Consider the following 26,799-nt stretch of genomic DNA (forward strand, 5'->3'; position numbering starts at 1 on the left):
GCAGTTTATTTTCCATGACAAGAATTTTCATAAAGTACAACATTAACAAATTTAATTGCAGAAAGCAGATCAACAAAAATATTTCTATCATTGATTTAAAGAAATCAGTCATCTAAATAACCTGATGACTAGGGGATATTAGTTCCATGGAGTTGCCACAGAAGTGAAGAGGGGACCATTAAAGAGAAATTGAGGTCAGGATCAACACCCTTTTCTGTGTCACAGTGAAAGAGGATAGAACACTTTGTTCTTTGAACTTATCCAGATAAGTTCACTTTGCCTTTAGTTGGGGAGAGTCATAGAGACACCATGGCCTTTCAGGATCTCCTGGATGAAGCTGGTGGTCTGGGAAGGTTCCAGATAATTCAGATGGCTTTTCTTCTTACCTACAATGCCATGGCACAGACTCATATTATATTGGAAAATTTCACTGCAGTCATCCTTGGTCATTGCTGCTGGGTCTGCCTCCTTGACAATGATGCTGTCTCTAACAAGGACACTGGGACCCTCAGCCAAGAAGCCCTCCTGAGGATCTCCATCCCACTAGACTCAAACCTGAGGCCAGAGAAATGTCATCGCTTCATCCACCACAATGGCAGCTTCTTCATCTGAATGGAACCTTCTCAAACATGAGTGAAGTGACTGGGTATATGACCAGAGCTCGTTCCTCTCCACCACCGTAACTGAGGTAACAGGCTTAATTTTCCACTGTGAGTGCTTGACATGTAGAAACAAAGAAAATAATGAACATGTTTTGAGATTTTAATTGGTGTGTGGATGCTGGTTCTTCTTTTTTTTCCCCAGAAGCTATGGGTTCTTTATGCAATATGGGACACATACATAGTGTAATGATAAATAAAAAATAGGAATCCAATATCATGACACTTTTATTCTTGTGATGATTACAGTTTAAGCAAGTAGATCATGTGTCTTGTTAAAAATGTCATGTTAGTCAGTAATTCCCTGCCATGATTGCCAATTAGAGACATCTGGTAGGTTGATAAAAACCTACATACCAAGAATGAACTCCTAGAGTAATCATGTGGGAAGGTGTGCAGTGGTATTCAAGATTCAGTAAATTCTTCAAAGTCCTTGAATGATGGTCCCAAATTTGAGAACTTTTCAGCATGTGTGAAAAGTGATCATTAATGTAATCCACAGGTGTAAGGTAGTCTTCCTAGATAGACATTTGTTTAAACTGAGGATTGTATGGTAGAATTCAAATATTTTTGAAAAGGGAAGTTGTAGAAGAAGATAGGGGCCTATTATAATGAAAACTGCAGGTCTGTGAAGGTATTTTGTTATGCTGGTTTCCTTGTCTTCCAGTGGGACCTGGTATGTGAATCTCAGTCACTGTATTCAGTGTCTAAATTCTTCTTCATGGGTGGAATGTTAATTGGAAACATTGTATGTGGCTATTTGTCAGACAAGTGAGTGTCTCTGGTTCACAGCTCTTTCCTACCAGTGGGTTCTCTTATTAGCTTATGAATTATTCATCCATTATAAAACACTTATTGCAAACTACACTGTCCTGGGAATACCTTTGTTCCTAGGGATCTACAAACACAAATGCAAAATTTAATTCAATGTGGTGAGACCTAATTTTAAAAGTTTGAGTCTTGTGTGCAGGACATCACCAGAGATGTGGAAGTGTTTTGCCAAAGGGTATGGAAAGAAGATGCAACATCATGGGGTTTGAATGTCACAAAGAGTGACAAAGTGTTTCTCTGGGGACACAGATGAAGATGTGTCACCACATCAGATCCAGCCTGCTAGAATATGCTGCTATGGAAAAGAACACTGTCAGTATTGCCCAAGGGTACTGTGCTCAGTCCTTCCTGGATACTGCACCAAATCCTTTTGGTGTCAAGAGAATGCTCATTGTGGTTGTGTGGACAATGCAGTATGGCTTGACAGTCCCATTCCTCCTGTAGAGTCCACAGCAACATGTCATTTGTGGTGTGTGGGAGGTTCTGCCTGTCACCTTCAATTTTGCTTTTGCCAGAACAACTTTTTAAGGAAGATTTTCAACCATGTAGGGTAATTAATTTAATGACAATTAGTGTTGCAATTTGTGGTACAACAATTTTGATCCTGTGCCTTTACATGTGTTCTTTGAAATGATAGACAATGATTGCCCTCATACTTTATTGCCAATTAACTTAGTTTTTGAGGATATGAAGTAGTCTCTTTTAACTTTAATTGCCTTGTACTAATAACTACTATGAAGAATTTCTTTTTTAAAATAATTATAAATAGTTATTAAATATGAAGACTATACTTGGCATTTCAGTAGTCCCTCTTTCATGTATCTAATTAGATCTTTATCATGTCCTGAGGTTATAAGATATCTTTTATTTTTAATCCAATGAATAAAATTTGACTTAGGTCAATTTCTAAGTATATACAATAAATAAGGTTGCAATATTCAAAATAAGATGCTTTCAACAGTGGCACATTATTGAGTATAAGCAAGTACTTCTGTGACTAGATTCAATTCTTATGAATCTCACACATCCTTTGTCTATATTTTGCCTAATTTTTTATTCCTTGCTTATGTTAATAAATACTATTAAAATAGAACTTCAATTTATTTATGTACTGATTTTATGAACTGCTATACTGGTAGATTCATAAATGAAGAACAATTTTATAAATAAAGAACAAGTTCATGAATAAAGAATACTAGGGATTATCATTTGAGGAGCTAAAAAATAAAATAAATATAAGTAGATTGAAAACAATCATTCTGTGCAAAGAACTTTCAGAGTACCACACATTTTATCCACATATGCACTATGGGAGTTTCAGAAGGAGAACAGAGAGATTAATGGGCTGAGAAATTATTTGAAAAAGTTTTGCAATATACAAATATTAGTAGTTCTAGAAGATTTGTTTTAGATAATTTTTTTTTATTTCACAACCATATCATCTGCAAGTAAGGATAGTTTGACTTCTTGTTTTTGCTTCTTCTGCCTTTGACTATTTTCTCCACAGTACTAGGATCTACCTTTCAATGCTAAATGAAACATGTGAGAACTGACATCCTGATTTTCTTGATGATTTTCAGTGAATGTAGTATGCTTTTCAGTCCTGTGTATGCCATTAACTATATAGAGTTCTGATAGATTCCCTTAATAAGTTTCAGGAAGTTCCCTTTCATTTCTAGTTTTCTGAGTGCTTTGCTTATGAAAGATTTTGAATTTGATATCTGATCTCTAGAGAATAATGTGTCTTAATTGATTCTGAAGGTCTAGCAAAATACCTGATACTGGGTAACTTATAAATAGTAGAATTGTGTTTCTCACAGATCTGGAGACTGGAAAGTCCAAGGTCAAGGCATCAGCTTATTGGATAACTGGTAGGGTCTTGCTGTCTGCTGTCTTCACACAGCAGAGGAAGACTAAAATGTATTCTTATATTGTGGAAGGGTCAATATCTCATTCAAATGGAAAAAAATATATAAGAATATTCTCTAAGAATTATTAGAAAATTAGTCACATAAATAAATAGTTTACATGTGCTCAAAAAATAGAAGATATAATGAAAATAGAGATGAAGAAAGTTAGTAAAAAATGTATGGTAAGTGAGACTATCAATAATAATATAGGAATTGTAAAGCAGGAACCAAACAGAAATCTGAAAGAGAAAAGTATAATAGCTGAATAAAAATGAATCCATGAACTTAAATGAGAATCAGTAGGAATCATCAAGTCTGATGAGCCAAAAATAAAATTAAATAATAATTAAAAAAAAACTAGATTGAAGGAAGATGCTAGCATGCAAAGGATGTATGGAGCACCATGCAGTGCACCCACATATGCACTATGGGAGTCTCAGAAGGAGAAAAGAGAGAGTAGTGGGCTGAGACATTATTTGAAGAAATCTCACAATATACAAATCCAATTGTCCCAATAAAATCTAAGCAGGTAAACTCAAAGGCCGTCACTATGATATATTACAATAAAAATGTTAAATTCAAAGAGTGAACTCGAATGAAACAAGAAAGAAGAGCATTCTCACATACAATGGCTCCTAAATAGAATATTAGATGACTTTTTTTTCTTCAGAAAACATGGAAGCATCCTAGCCTCCTCTTCTCAATAAGAGTCATTCTACTAACATAGTCATGTTAGCTATGCACCTGTAAATTCATGTTTTACAAAATGAGACAGTTGGGTTTGTGTATTTAAATTTACATATAATTCAAATGTGCTGTCTGTTTCTCTCCTTTTGTGTACTTAGCATTATGTTTCTGAGATACACACACATTCCTATTAGTACTTTTAGTTCACATTTCTAATTGTCACATAATGCTCTACAATGGAGATCCATAACAGTGTTCCTAAGCTGCTTTTTGGTAATGGACAACCAGATTACCACCCAATGCTCGCTGTCCCAAAACTAAGGAAATGGTCAATTTTTATGTGTTTTTCCTGTGAGAAAGTACATGTTATATTTTTACATATCTGTTTTGTTGCCCAAGGCCAAAAATCCAAACTCAGCAGATAGAGACTCTTACCCCAACCCATCAACAACTTTGATGTACCACTTCACAGATGTTCCTATTATATCATGTTAACCATAACCTAGGCAGTTCTAGAATCCCAAGGGCTGATTTTAACACTTTATACATGATATTGACTTTCCACTATGCTAGTGTATGGTACAGTGCAAGAGATCTTTATGTTTATTAATATTTCTAACACTGTAACACATCTTATATAGCTTGAATTGGTACCAAACTACTGGTAAAAATTGAAGAAGTTTTGTTCATACAATATCTATTTACAAAGAAGGAGAGTTGATTTAAGGATATCAGCTGTTAGTTCTTTATGGATATTTCATAGGTGTGAAGTGTTTTCTTTGTGTTAATTTTTAACAGTTGTTGTTGTTCCCGAAATCTCATCTTTCCCTTTTCCATAGGTTTGGGAGGAGGTTACTTCTCCAGCTGGCTGTCACTGACACCTGTGCTGGCTTTGCTCCCACTTTCCAGGTTTGGTGCTCACTTCGTCTCCTGGCTGGCATGTCCACCATGGCCATCCTGACAAATGCTATTCTTCTCAGTAAGTCAGCACGGACTCTTGGACATTTATTGAGCTTTGACTTTGACCTTGATATTCTACCTTTGCTTGAAGTAATTATTCAGTGATGTTTTCTCTCAGTTGCAGAATGGACAAGTCCCAAATATCAAACCATGGGAACAACAATGACAGTCTGTGCTGCTACTTTTGGAAACATCATGTTGAGAAGCCTGGCTTTTGCTATTCTCATACTCTCCAGCTGGTCATGTCTATATCGATGTTCTTCATATTTATTTCCTCAAGGTATGAGCTCCTTTTGCTCTTTCTCTTACTGGATTGTGGGATGGGAATGTATACATGGCATCAGGACATAAAAATTTATTTTGTCTTGATTCTACTCCTGAGGATATGCTCTCAGAACAGGTGTCCATGTGTGATTTGAGAAGCAGGGTAAGTAGGACTGTCAGATGAAATTGAGAACACTGAATAATCTTTCTTTTTTTAGCAGCTAGGAGAGTTAATTGGAGAAACATATGCTTAGAAGGTGCAGCGTGGACAGAACAAAAGCTTCAGTCCTGGTATCTGAGGGAGTCTTGGCTAATATGCCTTTCTAAGTTGTTTGTCTGTGTGTAATTTGAACAGCAGGGAAAGTAGAACTGTCAGGTGAAATTTAGGACATTGAGTAGTCTTTCAATTTACAATAACTAATAAATATTTTTGGAAAATTATATCCCAAGTATTGCAAGAGATATATGAAAATTACTCACTGTTTATGTGAATTTCTCTTTAACTGTTATATACTGTATTTACTAATTAGGTAAAATATAAACTATCCCATTATATTAATATCATAGATATACAACAAAAATTTTTTAAAATTTTTTATTTGTTTTAATTAGTTATACATGAGAGTAGAATGCATTTATGCACTTTTGGTATATTATACATAGATAAGTTATAATTTATCATTTTTCTGATGGTACATATTGTATAATCACATTGGTCATGCAGTCATATATATATATATATATATATATATATATATATATATATATATATATGTAAGTTAATAATGTATATTTTATTCTAGTATTCTTCCTATCTCTGTATCCCTTCCCCTTCCTTCACTCCCCTCTACCAAATTTAAGGTAACTTTATTCTTCTCTAGTGTCTCCTACCTTATTGTTATTTAGCATCTGCATATCAGAGAAAACATTTGGCCTTTGGTTTTTGAGGATTGGCTTATTTTGCTTAGCATGATATTCTCCAATTCTATCCGTTTACCAGAAAATGCCATAATTTATTCTTTATTATGCTGGGTAATATTCCATTGAATATATTTATACCACATTTTCAGGCTGGGGATATAGCTCGGTTGGAAGAGTGTTTGCCCTACATACATAATGCCCTGTGTTCAACCCCCAGCACCACAATATATGTGTGTATATGTGTGTGTGTGTGTGTGTGTGTGTGTGTGTGTGTGTGTGTGTGTATGAGAGACATTTTATAATGAAGGACACCAGGATTGGTTTCATAGTTTAGCTATTGTGAATTGAGCTTCTATAAACATTGATGTGGCTGTATCACTGTAGTATGCTGATTTTAGGTCCTTCGATATAGACCTAGGTGTAGGATAGCTGAGTCAAATGGGAGTTCCATTTCAAGTTTTCTGAGGAATATAAATACTGCTTTCCTTAGTGGTTGTACTAATTTTCAGTCCTACCAGCAGTGTATGAGTATACTTTCCCTCCACATCCTCACCAACATATTATTGTATTCTTGATGATTGCCATTCTGACTGAAGTAGTTTTGGTTTGCATTCCTTTAATTGCTAGAGATGTTGAACATTTTTTCATATATTTATTGATTGATTGTATTTTTTTAGTTTTATTGATTTTATTTTTTTTAAATACACGATAGCAGAATGCATTACAATTCTTATTACACATATAGAGTACGATTTTTAATATCTTTGTATATAGAGTATGTTCACACCAATTTATGTCTCTATACATGTACTTTGTTTTTTTGCATTAAAATTCTTATTACACATATATACCACAATTTTTGATATCTCTGTTTATATATAAAGTATGTTGATATCCAATTCGAGTTTTTTAAATTGATTTTATTTTTTTAAATACATGACAGCTGAATGTATTACAATTCTTATTATACATATATAGCACAATTCTTCATCTTTGTATAAAGTATGTTCACACCAATTCATTCTTTATACATGTACTTGTTTTTTGCAATTCAATTCTTATTACACATATATTCACAATTACACAACTACATTACAAAATTTTTCATGTCTCTGTTTGTATATAAAGTAGGTTGGCACCCAATTCATGTCTTCATACATGTACTTTGGATAATGATGTTCATCACATTTCACCATCCTTGCTAATCCCCTACCTCCTCCCTTTCCCTTCCTCCCCTCATCCCTATCTAGAATTTATCTACTCATCTCATGTTCTCCCTCCCTACCCCATTACGAGTCAGTCTCTTTATATCAGAGAAAACATTTGGCATTTTGGGGGGGATTGGGTAACTTCACTTAGCATTATCTTCTCTAACACCATCCATTTACCTGCAAATGCCATGATTTTATTCTCTTTTATTGCTGAGTAAAATTCCATTGTGAATATATGCCACATTTTTTAAATCCGATCATCCACTGAAGGGCATCTAGGTTGGCTCCACAGTTTATCTATTGTGAATTGTGCTGCTATAAACATTGATGTGGCAATGTCCCTATAGTATTCTGTTTTTAAATCCTTTGGGTATAGTCCGAGGAGAGGGGTACCGGGGTCAAATGATGTTTCCATTCCCAGATTTCCAAGGAATCTCCATACTGCTTTCCATAATGGCTGCACCAATTTGCAGTCCCACCAGCAGTGTATGAGTATACCTTTATTCCCACATCCTCACCAACACTTATTGTTGTTTGTCTTCAAAATAGCTGCCATTCTGACTGGAGTGAGACAATATCTTAGAGTAGTTTTGATTTGCATTTTTCTGATTGCTAGAGATGATGAGCATTTTTCCATATATTTGTTGATTGATTTTATATTCTCTCTGAGAAGTGTCTGTTCAGGTGTTTGGCCCATTTGTTGATTGAGTTATTTGTTTTTTTTTTTTTGGTGGGTGCTTAGCTTCTCGAATTCTTTATATACCCTAGAGATTAGTCCTCTTTCTGATGTGTGAGAGGTAAAGATTTGCTCCCAGGATGTAGGTTCTCTGTTCACCTCACAGATTGTTTCTTTTGCTGAGAAGAAACATTTTAGTTTGATTCCATCCCATTTATTGATTCTTGTTTTTAATTCTTGCACCAAAGGAGACCTTTTAAGGAAGTTGGGGCCTAATCCCACATGATGAAGATTATGGCCTACTTTTTCTTCTATTGGATGCAGAGTCTCTTGTTTAATTCCTAGGTCCTTGATCCATTTTGAGTTAAGTTTTGTGCATGGTGAGAGATAGGGGTTTAATTTCATTTTGTTGCATATGGATTTTCAGTTTTCCCAGCACCATTTCTTGAAGAGGCTGTCTTTTTTCCAATGCATGTTTTTGGTACCTTTGTCTAATATAAGATAATTGTAATTTTGTGGGTTAGTCTTTGTGTCCTCTATTCTGTACCATTGGTCTACCAGTCTGTTTTGGTGCCAATACCATGCTGTTATTGTTACTACTGCTCTATAGTATAGTTTAAGGTCTGATATAGTGATGCCACCTGTTTCACTCTTCCTGATAAGGATTGCTTTAGCTCTTCTGGGTCTCATAATTTTCCAGGTGAATTTTATGATTGCTTTTTTTATTTCTATGAGGAATGTCATTGGGATTTTGATCAGAATTGCATTAAATCTGTATAGTTCTTTTGGTAGTATGTTCATTTTGATATTATTAATTCTGCCTATCCAAGAGCAAGGTAGATCTTTCCATCTTCTAAGGTCTTCTTTGATTTCTTTTTTTAGGGTTCTGTATTTTTCATTGTATAGATCTTTCACCTGTTTCATTAAGTTAATTCCCAAGAATCTTATTTTTTTGAGGTTATTGTGAATATGGTCATTTTTCTAATTTCCTTCTCAGAGGCTTTGTCACTGATATACAGAAATGTCTTTGATTTTTGGGTGTTGATTTTATATCCTGCTACTTTGCTGAATTAATTGTTCTAGAAGTTTTCTTGTGGAGTTTTTTGGGTATTCTAGGTATAGAATCATAGTTTAATTGTTTTTCTTATTCTTTGAAGTGTCTGTTCAGTTCCTTACCCCATTTATTGATTGGGTTATTTGTTTTTTGTTTTGCTTTTAAGTTTTTTGGGTTCTTTATATATTCTGGAAATTAGTGCTCTATCTGATGTGTGTATAGTTAAAATTTTTCTCCTACTCTGTGGTAGCTCTTTTATTTCTGAGAAGAAGTTTTTTTGTTTGAATCCATCCTATTTATTGATTCTTAACTTCTTATGCTTTAGGGACCTTGTTAAGGAAGTCAGATCCTAGGCCCATCATGGTAAAATTTGGGCCAACTTTTTCTTCTAGTAGGCACAGGATCTTTGTTATTGTGTCTAAATCTTTGATCAACTTTGAGTTAAGTTTTGTGCAGGGTGACAGATAGGGGTTTAATTTAATTGTGTTACATGTATTTTCCCCTGCACCATTTTCTCCAGTGAATGTTTTTGGCATCTTTGTCAAATATGAGATAATTGTATTTGTATGGGCTCTGTGTCTTCTATTCTGTACCATTGGTCTATGTGTCTGTTTTGGTGCCAATACCATGTCTTTTTATTACTGTAGCTCTGTAGTATAGTTTAAGGTTCTGGAACTAATAAATGAATTCAGAAAAGTAGCAGGATATAAAAATCAACACCCATCAATGAAATGTATTTCTGTACATCAGTGATGAAACCTCTGAAAAACAAACCTGAAAAAAATACCCCATTCACAGTGTCCTCAAAACAAACAAACAAACAAAACAACAACAACAATAACAAACTTGGTAATCAATCTAACAAAGGAGGTGAAAGAGATTTAGACTGAAAACTATAAAACACCAAGGAAAGAAATTGAAGAAGACCTTAGAAGATGGAAAGATCTACCATGCTCCAGGATAGACGGAATTAATATTGTCAAAATATTAATTTTGAGTCTTATTTATATTTACACACATTAGCAAATGAAGATACTAACAAAAGTGTTACACAGATTTAATGCAATTCCTATTAAAATCCTAATTGCATTCTTCATAGAAGTAGAAAAAGCAATCATGAAATTCATTTGAAAAAAAAAGAGACCCAGAATAGCCAAAACAAATAATTTTTAAGGCATAGGATATAGTTTTTAAAAAGTCATATAGTATTTGGATTCAAATCAACTATGTTCATTCTAGTTATATTAATAAGACAAAACCCCTGAAAACAAGATAGCAATGAATCCTTACCTGAATATTCTGGGTCTTTCAGTTTGCTCTTGATGTAAGCCTTATATGGTAATGTGTAGAAAGAATTCCTTCAATGAGTTGACCAAAGCACAGACTTGTTGTTGGCAGAACTAGGATAAAACATTTCCATTGGAAAAGGCACATGTAACTCAGAAACAAATGAACAAATAAAATCCTACGGTACAGTGTCAGATCACTGTTCCCTGTTTCCACAAGCCTGGAAGTTAGACATTTAAATGCACACAGTTGACACTACCTCTTCTTCAAACTCCAGTGGAGGGTTCTTTTGGTCCATGGGAAGCGTGTTTGTATTCTTAACAACTGCCATTTTGACTGGAATGTGATAAAATCTTAGAGTAGTTTTGATTTACATTTCTTGAATTGCTAGAGGTGTTAAACATTTTTTTCATATATTTGTTGATTGATTGTATGTCATCTTCTGAGAAGTATCTGTTTAGTTCCTTGGCCCATTTATTAATTGGGTTATTTGTGTTTTTTTTTAGGTGTTAAGATTTTTGAGTTCTTTTTCTTTCTTTCTTTCTTTTTAATTGATTTTATTTTTTAAATACATGATGGTGGAATGCATTACAATTCTTATTACCCATATAGAGCACAATTTTTCATATCTCTGTATATAAATTATGTTCACACCAATTCATGTCTTCATACATGTACTTTGAATAATGATGTTCATCACATTCCACCATCATTACTAACCCCCTACCCTGTCTCTTCCCCTCCTACCCATCTGCCCTATCTAGAGTTACTCTATTCTTCCCATGTTTCCCCTCCCTACCCCACTATGAGTCAGACTCCTTATATCAGAGAAAACATTTGGCATTTGTTTTCAGCATTTGTTTTTTAGGGATTGACTAAGTTGGAGTGGTGTTCTTCAAGTTCCCTCTTGTAACTTGAGTCTTGTTTATATTTACACGTTAGCACATGAAGAGTTCAGTTTGGGATATCATTTACTGTTTTCACAAGGAAAAGTTTCTTCCATTATCCCTACTAATGGAAGAATGCATTATCCCCAGAAATTTGAAACCAGAAGTAAATTATTAAATTTATTTCTCTAAAATTATATGTATTCTGCTCAAATAAGCAATGGCATAAAAATTAAATTTTTTTTCAATATTTCAAAAAAAATGAATACAAACAAAAATATGTGTGGTCTAGGACGTGGGAGAAAAAGGTACACTCATACATTGCTGGTGGGATTGCAAATTGGTGCAGCCAATATGGAAAACAGTATGGAGATTCCATGGAAAACTTGGAATGGAACCACCATTTGACCCAGCTATCTCACTCCTCAGTTTATACCCAAAGGACTTAAAAATAGCATACTACAGGGACACAGCCACAACAATGTTTATAGCAGCACAGTTCACAATAGCTAAACTGTGGGACCAACTTAGATGCCCTTTAGGAGATGAATGGGTAAAGAAAATGTGGTATATATATGCAATGGAATATTACTCAGCAATAACAGAGAATAAAATCATGGCATTTGCAGGTAAATGGATGATGTTGGAGAAGATAATGCTAAGTGAAGTTAGCCACTCCCAAAAAATCAAATGCTGGATGTTTTCTCTGATATAAACAAGCTGATTCATATTGGGGATGGGGGAACATGGGAGGATTAGACAAACTCTAGATAGAGCAAAGGGGAGGGGAGGGGGCTTAAGGATAGGAAAGATGGTGGAATGAGATGGATATCATTACCCTAAGTACATGTATGAAGACAAATGGTGTGACTCTACTTTGTGTACAACCAGAGATATGAAAATTTGTGCTATGTGTGTGTAATATGAATTGAAATGCATTCTTCTGTTATACATAACAAATTAGAATAAAACTTATTAATAATAATAAAAAGAAAAAATTTCTGCAAAACTATTTTCCTTTGGAGATTGGTGACTCAGAGGATCTAGAGGAAAAGTAAGCAGGAACAGAATATACAATAGTGGGAGAACAAATATGGAAATTTGACTGGGAGAAGTTTTTGAGATTCAGGCCAATAATGTGGAGAAACTCTTTGGGAAACAATAACAGAAAAATTTCCTTGGAAATGAGTTGGACATTGAGATATAGGAATGCATTCAGAATCCCAAATAGACAGGATTAACAGAGAATCTCTTCACAACATATTATAATTAAAATACCTAAAATATAAAGCAAGAATAGAATTTTAAAATCCTCAAGAGAAAAACACCATGTCACTTTCAATTTCTTAGCACAAAAGCTAATATCCCAAGAAAAGCTACCATTCAGAATTTTTTAAAAAAACAATTCAGGATAAGTGGAGAATAACTTATAACTACCAAGAAAAAACTACAAAAATATTTAAATACTGAGCATAGAAGAAATCAGAAACAATATTCAGAACTCAAAAATGGACAAATCTCATTTAATAAACAGCTAAGAAAATGAGAAATAAGACCAAATTAAACATTAGAAAAAAGACAGAAGTTAATAAACATCTCTCTAAAATAACATTGAGTGTAAGTAATATCAACTCTCTAAGTAATAAAAGATATAGATTGGAAGAATGGATTACAAGACAAGAACCATTTATATATTGTTTGCAAGAGACTCATCTTACAGAAAAAACAGCAACATTCTTAAGGAGAAAGGATAAAAAATTATATTTCATTCATATTGAGCCCCCAAACAATTAAGAGTAGCAATGCTCGTATCCAACAAATTAGACTTTAAGCAAAAATTATCAGAAGCAAAAGAAGGCCTCTTCATACAGGTAAAGTTAACAATCCAACAATAAGATATTAAATATTAAATATTTGTGCCCCAGATTCCAGTGTACCTGAATATATAAAACAGGCACTACTAGTCTAGAAGAATCAGATAGACTCCAAAAAAATACTGTGTGGTTTCAAAACACCTCTCTCTCCAGTAGATAGGTGTCCTGGACATCAACTCAGCAAAGTCTCTTTAAACCTAAAAAATATTGTAAGTCAAATGATCCTAACAGACATCAATAGAATATGTCATCCATTGGTGTCTTCTCCCTTTCTTTTGGCCAAATTAATATTCTCCTCAAGTACTCTATGCACACTCTTTGAAATAGTCCATATTTTAGACCACAAAGCATCTCTTACAAAATACAAAAAAAAAATACAATCCCTTCATCTTAGTAGATCATAATGGAAAAAAATTAGAAATTAATACCAAGAAAAACTACAGAAACAAGTAGATATTGAATATTACACTGCCAAATGATAAATGGGTCAAAGGAGAAATTCAGGGAAAAATGTAAATGATTCCTAGAATCAAATAAGAATAGATATACAAAATATCAGCTCATCTGGGACACTATGAAGGCAGTTCTAGGAGTAAAGTTTATTGTAGGTTCTACAAAGGAAAATCTGAAAGATTCTAAACAATCCAATGATGCATCATAAGGCACTGGAAAAACAAGAACAAACAGATTCCAAAACCTATAGAGAAAGGAAATATTATCAGTGCCAATTTAATAAAAAATAAAAAATATTGATGAAATGAAACATTGATACTTAAAAAAATAAACAAAATGATAAACCCTTAGCCAAGCTAGCCAAAAGAAAGAGAGAAGACACTAAATTAATAAAATTAAAGGGAAAACAAAGATATTACCAAAAACATTACAGAAATCCAGTAGAGATCATTAGGTACAATTTTTAAAATTTATAGCCTAGGAAATTGAAATATCTAGAAGAAATGAATACATTTCTATTCACATATGACCAGTCAAAGTTTAACTGAGAGGATACATAAAACCCAAACAGATCAATAACAGCTAAAGATATTGAGGTAATAGTAACAATCTTTCCAGCAAAGAAAAATTCAGAACCAGATGGGTTTTCAAATGAATTCTACTAAAACTTTAAAAGAAATAATGCCAAGCTCCTCAAATTATTTCATCAAAAAGAAAGGGGGAGAAACAATACCATGTTTATTCTGTGAAGTATATATCACCATGATAAAAAAACCACAGAACTCATCAAGGAATGAAAATTACAGACCAATATCCCAGATAAACATAGAAGCAACAATCCTCAAAATATATTAGCAAATTGAATTTAACGACACATTCAGAAGATTGTTCTCACGAACAAGTTGACTTCATTCCCAGAATGAAAGGATAGTTCACATATGCAAATCAACAAATGTAATCCACCACATAGAATTAGTACAATCACCTCAATAGATGCAGAGAAAGTCTTGCATCTATTCAAAACATTGAAGAGATTATTGATAGAAGAAATTTACATCAACACTACAAAGACTACATATGAAAAATCCAAAACCAAAATCATACTCAATGGAGAAAAATAGAAATCATTTTCTCTAACATCAGGATCAAGGCCCTCTCACAACTCCTATTTGCTATATCTTTTGAAACTCTATCCAGAGCAGTTAGGCAAAAGAAGGAAATAATAAGAATGCAAACAGGAAAGGAAGTAACCAAATTATCACTCTTTGCAGATGATATAATACTGTATTTGGAAGATTCAAAAACTTCAATTGAAAACTTCTAGAGCTAGCAAAAAATTCAGCTAGATTGTAGGAAAATAAATCAACATTTTAAAAATCAACAACTTTCCTAAACACTAATAATAAATTTGTTAAAAAGAGATCAGGTAAACAACTCCATTTGATATAGGTTCAAAACAAAGCAAAATGAAAAAACAAACAAACCAACCACTACTTAGAATAGGCTGGGTGCAGTAGTGCATGTCTATATTCCCAGTGATTTGGGAGGCTGAAATAGGATGATCACAAGTTATAGGTCAGCCTGGGTAACTTAATGAGACCCTATCTCAAAAGAAAATAAAAAGTGATAGGAATAATGTTCAGTGGTAGATCATGCCTAAGTAAAATCTCTATTATTCCCCCCACCAAAACAAACAACTAAACAACAACAACAACAACAAAACCTAACATCTGAAGAATGAATGAAACTTGATCTCTGTTGTTCACCCTGCACAAAATTCAACTCAAAATGGATCAAAGACCCTAGAATTAGACCAAAAATTGTGCAGATGACAGATGAAAACATTCAGTCAACACTCCAAACTATTGATGTAGGCATAGACTTCTTTAATAAGACTCATAAAGCTCATGGAATGAAACCAAGAATCAATAAGTGGGATGGCATCAAACTAAAAAGTTTCTGAACAGCAATGAAACAATTGAACATGAATATAGAGCCCAAAGAATGGGAGAAAATCTTTGCCACATACTCTTTTAACAGGGAACTAATATCCAGAATATGTAAAATAACTTAGAAACACACACACACATACAGCAGTGCCTAAATGGACAAGTGATATAAGCAAATATTTCTCAAGTTAAAAATACAATTGCCAACAAATATATTGTAAAATTTTCCATGTTTTTAGCCATCAGGGAGTTGAACATCAAAAATACACAAGGGTTTCATCTTAGTCCAGTTAGAAAGGCAAACATCAAGAATGAAAATAACAATAAGTAGTGGCAAGGGTTTCTGGGAAGAGTACATTTATACATTGTTGGTGGGACTGCAAATTAGTATAGTTATGGAAATTAGCACAACTATGGAAATTAGCTTGGAGATTTCTCAAACACTAGGAATGGAACCACCATATGACCCAGCTATTGCAACTCCTTGGTATTTATTCAAAATTATTAAAATCAGCATTCTACATGACACATACATACCAGTATTCATTGCCATGCAATTCACACTTGCCAACTTATGAAATCAGTCTAGTATCCATCAATAGATGAATGTATAAAGAAAATGTGGTTTATATACACAATGAAGTTTTACCACAGTCTGGCTGGGCCAAATAACCGGGAGGTGACAAGCAACTTGAGGGTTGAAGCGGGAACTGCTTTATTGTAGGGAAAACTCAGCGGGAACTGAGCGGGAACTCAAAGTAGCAGGCACCCAAGGTAGCAGGAGCCGCCTTATTGCAAAACAGCAGAGGTATATATACCTAACTGATTACACACAGCTTGACTCAATTAGCATCATCTAGGTACAGCAGTCAGCCAATAAGGAATCCCCACAAACTTAATGGCTCGGTGGCGTTGCCTCACAAACCACTTCTCCTGGCAAACTGTCAGGCGCCATCTTGACTTGATTTGTGGTCCCCAACATTACATATTTTTTTTGGTAAAGGGATAAAACTTGGAAAAGTCATATTATGTTAAATAACAACATCAGAAAGTCAAGTGTCATGTTTTCTCTCAGATGTGGAAGGTAAAGAGAGAAAAAGGGCAAAATTCAGGGGAAATATAAAAATAGAAAGCAGACCAGTACAGTAAAGGAAAGGTACTTGTGGGAAGGAGGAAGGAAGGTACTATGAAGTAAAATTGACAAAATTATACATTTCTGTTTTATGCATGTATGAATATTTTTTGTTTATTCTCTTTAGTTATAAATGACAATAGAATATATTTTGACATGTCATACATACATGGAGTACAACTTCCCATTTTTAATTTTTTTTTAAATTTATTTTTTAGTTGTAGTTAGACACAATACCTTTATTTTATTTATTTTTATGTGGTGCTGATGATAGAATCCAGGGCCTTGCTGTGCTACGTGCACACTCTACCACTAAGCCACACCCCAGCCCCTAACTTTCCATTTTTGTGGTTGTACATGAAGTGGAGTTACACTGGTAGTGTATTCATATATGAACATAGGGAAATTATGTCTGATTCATTCTACTGTCTTTCCCATACCAACCTCCCCACATTCACTCCATTCTTCTCTGTCTAAAATAGTGAACCTTCACTCCTTCCTCCCCACCATTTATTGTGAGTCAGAATATACATATCAGAGAGAACATTTGGCCTGTTTTTTTTTGGGGGGGGTTGGCTTATTTCACTTAGTATGATATTCCTCAGTTCCATCCACTTACCAGCAAATGCCATAATTTCATTCTTCTTTATGGAAGAGTAATATTTCATTTTATGTATATGTACCACATTTTCTTTATCCATTCATCTATTGAAGGATACCTAGATTAGTTCCATAGCTTAGCTATTGTGAATTAAGGTGCTATGAAGACTGGTGTGGCCATATCACTATAGTATACTGGTTTTAAGTCCATTGGGTATATGCCAGGGAGTGGGATAACTGGATTCAATGGTGATTCCATTCCAAGTTTTCTGAGGAATCTCCATACTGATTTTATTTGGTTTCACCAATTTGCAGTTCCACCACCAATATATGAGTGTACTTTTTCTCCCACTTCCTCGCCAACATTTATTGTTACTTGAATTCTTCGTAAGTGCCATTCTGACTTGTGTGAGATAAAATCTTAGAGTAATTTTGATTTGCATTTTTCTAACTGCTAGTGATGTTGAACATTTTTTCATATATTTGTTGACCATTTATATTTTTTCTTCTGTGAAGTGTTTGTTTAGTTCCTTAGTCCATTTATACATTGGATTATTTGTTTATCCTGGAGGTAAATTCTCCTCTCTGAGGGGCGGATGACAAAGATTTTAAACCATTTTGTAGGCTCTTTCTTCATGTTCTTATTGTTCTCTTTGCTGTGAATCAGTATTTTAGTTTGATATGATCCCATTTATTGATTCTTGATTTTGCTTCTTGTGCTTTAGGAGTCTTGCTGAGGAATTCAGTTTGTAAGCCAACACGATTCAGATTTGGGCCACAGTTAATCAGAAAGGACAAAGAAGGACATTTCATAGTGCTTAAAGGAATTATACATAACCAAGACATAACCATCTAAACATATATGCCCCAAACAATGAAGCATAGAGATAGAGTAAACAAATCCTTCTTAATCTCAAGAATCAAATAGATCACAACACAATTATACTGGGTGACTTTTACATACCTCTCTCACCACTGGATTGATCATGAAACAAAAACTAAAGAAAGAGGTTATAAAACTGCAAAATACAATTAATAATTTAGACTTAATAGACATATATAGAATATTTCATCCATCAATGTCTGAATCACTTTCTTCTCAGCAGCACATGGATTCTACTTTAAAATAGACCATATCACAGGCCTCAAAACAACTCTTAGAAAATATAAAAAATAGAGATAATACTTTTGATCCTATCAGATTATAATAGAATGAAATAAGAAGTAATGATAAAAAATAGAAGCTACTCTAACAATTGGAGGCTAAATTATACATCATTGAATGACAAGTTGATAGCAGAATAAATCAGGGATGAAATTAAAAAAAAAACACGTAAATGAGAATAGTGATGCAACATATCAAAATATCTTCTGTGAATTCAGTCTTTACATTATTCTTTACTGTGCAGAAGCTTCTCAGTTTTATTTCTTGAATTCTTAGTGTTTCATTAAGGAACTCACTGTCTACACCTAAATGTCACAATGTAATCTCTCTATTTTTTTTCTCTGATGAACATTTTTTTCATATATTTGTTGATTGATTGTATATCCTCAGCTGAGAAGTGTCTGTTCAGGTCCTTGGCCCATTTATTGATTGGGTTATTTGATTTTTGGTGCTTAGCTTTGAGTTCTTTATATACCCTATAGATTAGTGCTCTACCTGATGTGTGAGGGGTCAAGATTTGCTCCCAGGATTTAGGCTCTCTATTCACATCACAGATTGTTTCTTTTGCTGAGAAGAAACTTTTAAATTTGAGTCCATCTCATTTATTGATTCTTGGTTTTAATTCTTGTGTCACAGGAGTCTTATTAAGGAATTTGGGATCTAATCCCATATGACGAAGATTAGGGCCTACTTTTTTTTCTATTAGATGCAGAATCTCTAGGTCTTTGATCCATTTTGAGTTGAGTTTTGTGCATGGTGATAGGGGTTTAATTTCATTTTGTTGCATATGGACTTCCAGTTTTCCCAGCACCATTTGTTGAAGAGGCTACCTTTTCTCCAATGCATGTTTCTGGTACCTTTGTCTAACATAAAGTAATTGTAATTTTGTGGGTTCGTCTCTTTGTTCTATATTCTGAGGAATTCAGTTCCTAAGCCAACATGATTCAGATTTGGGCCACAGTTAATCAGAAGGGACAAAGAAGGACATTTCATAGTGCTTAAAAGAATTATACATGGGCTGGGGTTGTGGCTCAGCGGTAGAGTGCTCACTTAGCACGAGTAGGGCCCTGAGTTCGATCCTCAGCACCACATAAATATAAATAAATAAAATAAAAGTATTGTGTCCAACTACAACTAAAAAATAAATATTTATAAAAAAAGAATTATACATAACCAATGTATATACATAACTATTGGTCTATCAGACTGTTTTGGTGCCAATACCATGCTGTTTTTGTTACTATTACTTTGTAGTATAGTTTAAAGTCTGGTATAGTGATGCTACCTGCTTCATGCTTCCTGCTAAGAATTGATTTAGCTATTCTGGGTCTCTTATTTTTCCAGATAAATTTTATAATTGCTTTTTCTATTTCTATGAGGAATGTCACTGGGATTTTGATTGGAATTACATTAAATCTGTCTAGTGCTTTTGGAAGTATGGTCATTTTGATAATATTAATTCTGCCTATCCAAGAGCAAGGTAGATCTTTCCATCTTCTAAGGTCTTTTTTGACTTATTTATTTAGGGTTCTGTAATTTTCATTATATAGATCTTTCACCTCTTTAATTAAGTTGGTTCCCAAGTATTTTACTTTATTTTTTTTCTTTTGAGGCTATTGTAAATTGGGTAGTTTTTCTTGTTTCCCTTTATGAGAATTGTCACTGATGTATAGAAATGCCTTTGATCTATGGGTGTTGATTTTATTATTCCTGCTACTCTGCTGAATTCAAATACTAGTTCTAGAGGTTTTCTCATGGAACTTTTAGTGTCTTCTAGGTATAGAATCATATCATCAGCAAATAGTGCCAAGTTGAGTTCTTCTTTTCCTATGTGAATTCCTTTAATTTCTTTCATCTGTCTAATTACTCTGGGCAGTGTTTTAAGAACTATGTTAAATACAACTGGTGAAAGAGGGAATCCCTCTCTTGTTCCAGTTTTTAGAGGGAATGTCTTCAATTTTTCTCCATTTAGAGTGATGTTGGCCTGGGGTTTAGCATAGATAGCCTTTATGATGTTGAGATATTTTCCTGTTATCCCTAGTTTTTCTAGTATTTTGAACATGAAGTGGTGCTATATTTTGTCAAATGCTTTTTCTGTATCTATTGAGATGATCATATGATTCTTATCTTTAAGTCTATTGATGTGATGAATTATTTATTGATTTATGTTGAACCAATGTTGCATCCCTTGGATGAACCCCACTTGATCATGGTACATGATCTTTTTGATATGTTTTTTATATTTTATTTGCCTGAATTTTATTGAGAATTTTGCTTTTATGTTCATTAGAGATATTGGTCTGAATTTTTTTTTGATGTGTCTTTGCCTGGTTTTGAAATCAGGGTGATATTGGCCTCATTAAATAAGTTTGGAAGTGCTGCCTCTTTTTCTATTTCCTCAAAAAATTGAAGTGTGTTGGTATTAGTACTTCCTTAAAGGTCTTGTAGAAATTGACTGTGCATTCATCCAGTCCTGGGCTTTTCTTGGTTAGAAGACTTTTGATGGCTTCTGCTATTTTGTTGCTTGAAATTGATCTGTTTAAATTGTGTATATCATTCTGATTCAATTTGGGCAAATTATATGACTGTAGAAATTTGTCAGTGCCTTCAATATTTTCTATTTTATTGGAGTACAAGTTTTCAAAATAATTTATAATTATATTCTGTATTTCTGTAGAGTCTGTTGTGATGTTTTCTTTTTCATCATGTATGTGTGATTTGAATTTTCTCTCTCCTTCTCTTCATCAGCCCGGCTGATGTTCTGTCAATTTTATTTATTTTTTTCAAAGATCCAACTTTTTGTTCTGTCAATTTTTTCCATTGTGTCTTTTGTTTCAATTTCATCTCTGATTTTAATTATTTCCTGTCTTTTATTGATTTTGTTGTTGATTTTCTCTTCTTTTTCTAGGGCTTTGAGATGTCATGTTTAGTCATTTATTTATTGACTTTTTCTTTTCTTAAGGAACAAACTCCATGCAATGAACTTTCTTCTTAGAACTGCTTTCATAGTGTCCATTAGCATAGCAACATCAAGATCCCTTTCCTTGGATCCTAGCTGTTCCATGTCTTACACCCATCTATAAACTTGTGCCCTTCACATTTCTTTATCTGATGCTCATCCTCAGGAACATTTTCTCATCTGACAATTGAATTTACCTAGTGTCTGGTAACTGTACAGGAGGCAACTGCTATGACCTGCATAGCTGTTAATTCAGAAACTGGTGAGGAATGATGGGGGATATGTAAAACACAAACACACATAGAGAGGAAGCTAGGGCTGGGTGGTAATTCACCCTCTGAGGGAGGGTGAATGACTCAGAGATATCTCAGCATAGTTGCTATATAGGTTTTAACATCAAAAGCATTTTCTGAGAGAAGGTATCTTCAAAACAAGCAGGCTGAAGGATGAAGTCCAATTATAATTGTTTTTGCACTTATAATTCTCTACTTCTGGCATCTGGTGAACTCATGGTCAAGATTAATAATACTGTTACTTGCAGAGGACTTCCTTTAAGCAGGACATCACCATAGCAACTGGGAAGTCTTAACCTGTGCCTTTGCACAGGAAGTTTCCTGCTACAAGAAAATTAGAGACCATAATTCAAACCACCTCTTCCAACAGAATTCTCAAACATTCATTCTCAAGAATAATACAACAGTTACTTCAGTGAACATCCACTGGGGATTAATTGAAAATCTGGAATTATTACTCAATGAAGTAATACTAGTATTAAAGTAATCATTCATCCTTCTCAGTGAGGATTTTTTGTGTAAACAGAAAATAAAGGATGACATATCCAAGGTCTTTTCACAGTGTATCCAAAAGAGGTGTAAATTAAAAACCGATTATATTGTTATCCTTTACATTGATAACAGGATTTAACATTAACCCACATTAATTCTTTGACCATTGGAGTAATAACAATCAAACAAGAATAAGCCAAGTAGAAAATGAGACAATACTGAAAATACCTAAGGTATTCTGTCAAAAATAATATGCATTTGTGGTTAATAACAGAGATTATCCCCCACCCAAACAGCCTAAAGGATAAGGGGGCAGTCATTCACAGTGTGTCTTCATTTAATTCATCAGTGTGGCCCATACAAGAGGAGTTGAAGAATTCTTAAGTACACAATAGATTCTCAGAAATAAGCCAAACATTAGTCTCATGGAAGCTAATGCTGTTGTTGCCATCTAATTTAAAAAATTTTCAAGGTCCCAAGTAATGCTTTATTCTACTATTTATGAAATGTGTTCTTGGCATTTTATTAACAATAAAAATGAGAAAAAAGGAAGCTCATATTCATATGTTATGGCAATAATATGCCCTTGAACTCCTAACCTGTTCTCATAATATAGCCCCAAACACCTGGGATATGTGCACTTTGTTCAGAAAAATTACCTTCATTCTTTATAACAATGACATAATATTCATCAGATTCATCAATTATGTTCATTTTGCTATCACTGTTTTTTTTATTGATGGAAAATGTATTCTCAAAATCAGTAGAACTTTTTCCACAATACTAACATTCTAACTTCGTGAGAATCATCTTTAACATTCATTTTTAGCAGTAATATTTTCAAGGCAATTTAGGCATTTAACAATCTGCATATCAAAACTCTTCCAGCCTGTACTCCTCACATAATTTAAGGAAGTGGCTCTGTTCAGTGGTGGTGCTTTTGGGAAATGATGGGATTATGAGAGCTCAGATATCTTCACTGATTGTTTAATGGATTGCTTCAAAGTGTTGGAACCTGTAGGCATGTTGGTTATCCCACCCACATCCCATGTGGGCAGTGGGAATGAGTTTTTTCTCAGTGGAATGGGTTGGCTGAGAAATAAAAGCTAAGAGGAATAGAATGTTGAAAAACCACAGAATACAGAAAGTAATTTCAAAAGCAGGGGCAAGATGGGCAAGCTGATTGGACGGCTTGTACTTCTAGACAAATGGAGCCTGCACCTGCTTTATTTATATTAGGAAACATCATAGAGATTCTATATAATATTCTTCTCTAAAAAAAATTAAAAGCGAGCTGTTCAGTTCGTAACAGGTTATACCTGTCTCCAGAGCTACTATGAGGAAACTTCCTTGCAGAGTTGAGAGAACGGTTCTATGCATTGGGCACTCTATTGCCATGGGAAAGCCATGGATAGTTCGCAATGCCAGGCCTAACTCTCCCTGGCTTCATGTCGAGTGAAGATTCTCATGTATTTCACAGATGGTTTCTTGCAGGCATGGCAGAGGAAATAGATCAGTGGGGTTTATCCTTGGGTATTAATATGGTTTGGATCTGAAATATTTCCCTTATGGCCTACATGTTAAAATTATGGTCCCCAATTTTTCAAGTATCAGAGTTTGGGCTTATTGTAAATAATTGAATCATGATGGCTCTATTTTCATTCATGGATTCATAACTTGAATAGATTATTAGGTGATAACTGTAGACACGTGGGACATGACTGGAGGAAACAGTTCACTGGGTGCATGCCTTTGGGGACTATATCTTCTCCCTGGCTTCTTTCTATCCCCCCTCCCTTTCTCCTGGATGCCATGTGCCAAGCTTCTTTCTTCTGACTTGCCCTTATTCTAGGAAGCTTCTGCCTTGGAACAAGCTTACCATAAAAGTTAACTTTGACCCAATATAAGATTTTCCTCCTGAAAGTTTTTTTGTATCAGGTATTTTCATTATAGCCACAAAAAAGCTGACTAACAGTTTCTCCTAAACCAGAATTATGAGGGGAACATCAAACTGAATATAACAGAGAAAGGTGATGAGTAACAATTACAGACTTGAGGTCACCTTCAGTAATAGGGATCAGTAGTTCATTACAGAAATTCCTCTTAGAAGTTTTCTCTGAAGGACCCATTCCTTTAATTAATTGAAACTTCTATATAAAGAGAATGCACATGTGGAGCACAAGAGGTAAAACATATGGGGTCAATAAAGCACTACCTTCATACCTCCAACTGCTAAGAATGGACTTGCCCCACCCTTCTCTCTGCCTTCTTTTCCTAGTATGCACTTTCTTTCTCTGGCATGTGGTCTCATTATGATGCCATCTGCATGAGGGAACAAAACCTGAGGGACATTCACCAGATTTTGAATCATACAGTTAGGATTCTCATCCTCCAAAGTCATGAGATAATAAACATTTTTTTCTTATATGTTATACAGTCTCAGGCATTTTGTTATAGCAACAGAAAAGAACTAATACAATTTCATGGCCCAAGGCCCAAACTATACACCATCAACTTAACAGGCAAGATACTTCAAATAATTTTACCTCCCACAAATCTGTAAGAAGACTGTCCTTCATTTGGAATGGGAAAGGTTTGAGAATCCCAAAGCATTGAGTAAACACTTTACTTCACAAAACTAGAATCTGAATATCAATTCTTCATTTTGGATTGAAATCATATCAGGTCAGGAAAATACTATAAGTTTCATCCTGATTTTATCATGGTGATGAAGATATTTTTGATGGATAGAATAAGCTGATTTTGTTGGACTAGGGATTATTTAATTTTTGAGTGAATAAAAGAATTATATATATATATATATATATATATATATATATATATATATATATATATATATATATTTTATTGGAGTGTGTAAAATTATTTGTATGTCTAATGAACTTGGCTTTTGATATGGACATAGGCAAAGAACATGTATGTAAAAATTAAGGATTACTTCAGTGTGTCTTTACATCTTTAATAAACCAGTGTCCTACCTGAGATGAGTTTATATCCTCCAATACATACCTGTGGGTTGAAAATATGGGAGGCTATGACTTCCCTTTGGAACGTTGCAAGTTCTTGGCCATGGGATTCTTAACAGAAAAAAAAAACCAGATCCCATGATGAGCCATTCTCATCTTATAACTTCTCCTGATGTCTAGATAATTTCATATTCTCTTACATTTCTGGAAAATGGCCCAGGCCATGGCAATAAGACCAACAAAATTGAAGTCTGAATTTGTGGTAAGGCAAAGGCCCTTTAGGCTGTGGGGCAGTTATATAGACAAATTAAGAGTATCCCACCATAGGAGCACACATACCTGACCATTATATCAGGAAATACCTAAAGAAGCAATTGATTGTTTTCTCCTGAGGTTTATTCTGGGTTGATATAAGGACAAGAAATGGGCACAAACTTTTAGAAACAAACTTTAACAGGGGAAATTTTTAAGCATCCTGTGCATTTATAGTGCACAATCCAAGCTGCTTCCATAAATTCTGTGATGCTGTGTTGGCTGGTGCTGAACCAGTGACTTTTATATGAGCTCTTGCTTTTCCACTTCCTCAAGTTGCATTGTCAGGTTGGGTATCAGAGATCATCTATTTTTTGAGTAGGAGTGAGTAGATTCTTTAAGGGTCCTTATTGATTCTTTTATTGATTCATTTGTTTTTTATTCATTTCATTTTCATGTACTTGTACAATTTCTAAATCTTTTCTGTGTGATTGTTAAAAACATTTTAAACTTTGAGTTGTAATTGTTCATATTTTTGGGATACAGTGTGATATTCCAATACATGCTTGTTATTGATTTGTAATTTTATTCTATTGAGGTCAGAGAAGGTATATGATAACATTTTCTAAAATTCTCTGCTGCAGTCTCTGGCTGGGCACAAATCACGAGTCACCACACAGCTTGTAGATTCAAACAGCAATTCTTTATTCCCGAACTCACACCGGCCGTCTACAAACACGTTCTGGGGAAATCCACGTTCTCTGTCCAAATCCACCTCCACTGGGCTTCTGTCTCCCAAAATATACTGTCTGACCCTAAGAACTCAAGAGGAACTCAGGCAGCAGGATACGCCCTATTCTAAACGGGGAACACCCTAATCTTGTATTATGCTAAACCGGGAACACCCTAAACACGGATCCGCCCTGGTCCTTGAGCAAGGTCACCTTTCAGGAGTCCTTCCACTAGACAGCATGGGAGTATGCTGGCAAGGAAATTGTCATACCTACTTGGCTGATGGCTCCCAGCATCTCCCCCCTTCTGATTAATTAAACAACAAGTAATGTGGCTTAAGGACCGTGCCTGGTAGGTTGTCCAATTCAACATATGGTTCTTACCCGTCATCGGAAAACTGACCTTTAGACGTTAGCCTCCTGTCTTAGGTTGATACCACTGCAACTGGATCATACCCGTCACTGATTACCGGTCCAGCATATAGCCATACTTGTGGATAGGTCTATGCACCAGTGGGGGGGGTGAGGTTCTTTGCCTCACCTCTGTTGGCCCCCAAATTTGGCC

The 26,799-nt window shown here is 34.5% G+C and overlaps 1 pseudogene; it reads left to right on the forward strand.

The window, feature by feature from the left end:
* Nucleotides 1–309: 309 nt before the first annotated feature.
* LOC143390566 (organic anion transporter 7-like) overlaps nt 310–26,799 on the forward strand; it is a 33,508-nt pseudogene continuing 7,018 nt past the window's right edge.

The sequence above is a fragment of the Callospermophilus lateralis genome, chromosome 2 (assembly GCF_048772815.1).
Source record: "Callospermophilus lateralis isolate mCalLat2 chromosome 2, mCalLat2.hap1, whole genome shotgun sequence".
Taxonomy (NCBI): Eukaryota; Metazoa; Chordata; class Mammalia; order Rodentia; family Sciuridae; genus Callospermophilus; species Callospermophilus lateralis.